Here is a 1,997-nt window from a genome sequence, read left to right on the forward strand (position 1 = left end):
GGAGTCTGACAACCTCTGTAGAACCAATGTTTTCCCATCCTTCCTCTAGCATAATGCTGCTAACTGGCTCTTTTTGGCCACCACTACCTCCATATAAAAATAATGTGTCAAAATTTTTGATGTCTGACCTTCAGTACCTGTTTACTGCTTGCATGGAAGCATACTGGATTCTTTCCCTTTATTCCCTGCCTTCTGCTATAATTGCTTTCCCTTGTTCACAACCTAGTAAATAATATATGTTCACATTAGAGTGTTTGTCCCTTTGGGAGGAACTTCCATTCACCTCATTCTTTCCCCCCCTCCTCCAGACATGCTACTGTGTGTGACACTATGAGATAAAGAGAGTAAACAAGCAGGTTTCAGCTTGAATGATTGCCATTGCTCAAAACCACAATCTATGTGTACTCCTGCTTTACGAAAAACGAGATGATCTCGGTCAGTACCTCTTGGTAATTATAACTGTACTCCTTTACAACCTCTCATATACGAAGCATAAAACACATCGCAGTCGCTGCCTACCTACATTTTGCAGATTGCGATCCATGGAGGTCAGGTCCCTGTGTTTACATGGTTGCTTATCCTGAAATAACAACCAGAAATAACAACCTGCTCCTGTTTTTTCAAGATAATGTGTTTCAGCCTTTCATCATTTGCTCGTTCAGAAGTGAGTTAAATCTGTAATCCTTGGCAAGATTCGTGGCTTTAGAGTCACCTCTCCATTGTCCCAGGGTATATCATTATGTAACTGATAACAGGATTGTTCCCATTGAAGGCTGAAAGGTGCAGCATATGGAGATACATTGCGACTTGCCATCAGTGCTAGAGAGTCAGCAAGAGTGTGCTGCTAAAATGTTTATTGACTCCCTAGGTACAAATCTTAGAATAGCAGCCTCTGAATGTTGAACAAATTCAAAGTACCATATAAAAGGTGGCAAGCTAGTGGTGTGTGTTTGTGTGTGTGTGAATGCTGATGATATGCAATGTCCAGACTCTTTATATTTAAAATAACTTTACTCTCATAAATGTATAACTGAGAAGGACATAGCTACACTCTCATGCTTATTCACTTTGTTTGTTATAGAGAGCACAGGTTTCTTCCTATTAACATTTAGGGATCTTCCTTTGTCTACTTTATCCTAGGCAGACCACCCTCAGCAGAATCTGGCGAAGCCTCTCTCAGCAGCCATTCTCCGTCATTCAGAGAAAATCAGAAAACAGTTAAAAACAACAGTTACTTGAATAACAGTCACAACAGAATGGAATGCCTCTCATATGATTCACAGTCAGCCAATCACATGAGAGAGCTAATGCCAAAGGAAAAACCCCATGCTTAAAATACACAGCAATTCAGCCAAGGCAACATTCCCATTTCAGGAAATCAAACCATTATCCTTAACGGTTAGTGTCTACTGGGTTTGGAGGTTTGGATAAAGTAAACCACTCATCAACCTCTGTCATAGCCACTTTATCAAGTTTCTCATTAGGAAAGTAGTAGTGTTACATTTACAATGTGATCTTCAGTATTGTAGGTTTTCATTGTCGTTATCATGAACTGTCACTATTAACCAAAGTGCTTTCTGGCTTTATTCACAAAACTGCTCTCCCCACAGTTTCTAGTGCCAATTGGAGCCGAATGGGATGTGTTAATAGGCTAAGGATGTAATCCAAAGGACAACTATTTAGTTCCAAGGCAGAGAAAGCCAGCATACATCCATTGTCCCTTACCAGCCCTAAGCAGTCAGTGGAGGATAGATATTTTTTAAGAATGTGACTGCTCTTATGATTTTATGCAACTGACTTCAGACTGGACTGCATATGCAAACCAAATAATGTTTTCCCAGGGAAATCAATATTCAAAGCACTGCAGCAAAACTAAGACTAGAATAAATGGCATTCCCTTTCTGAAATGTTGCATCCCTGCCCCATTAAAAGAGGCAATAAGCCCAAGGACAAAGGGAGCCACTTGATAATCTTACCATGCAGTGTCTACAAAATAT

General features: G+C 40.1%; 1 long non-coding RNA gene across 1 annotated transcript; it reads left to right on the forward strand.

Annotated features, from left to right (window-relative positions):
• The first annotated feature begins 326 nt into the window (after positions 1-326).
• Positions 327-1,262, forward strand: LOC308480708. Its single transcript, XR_013988248.1, has 2 exons — positions 327-435; positions 1,141-1,262. It is a non-coding gene; the product is annotated as an uncharacterized lncRNA (long non-coding RNA).
• Positions 1,263-1,997: the final 735 nt, after the last annotated feature.

Source organism: Podarcis pityusensis, assembly GCF_964106645.2.
Source record: "Podarcis pityusensis genome assembly, chromosome: 6".
Classification (NCBI taxonomy): Eukaryota; Metazoa; Chordata; class Lepidosauria; order Squamata; family Lacertidae; genus Podarcis; species Podarcis pityusensis.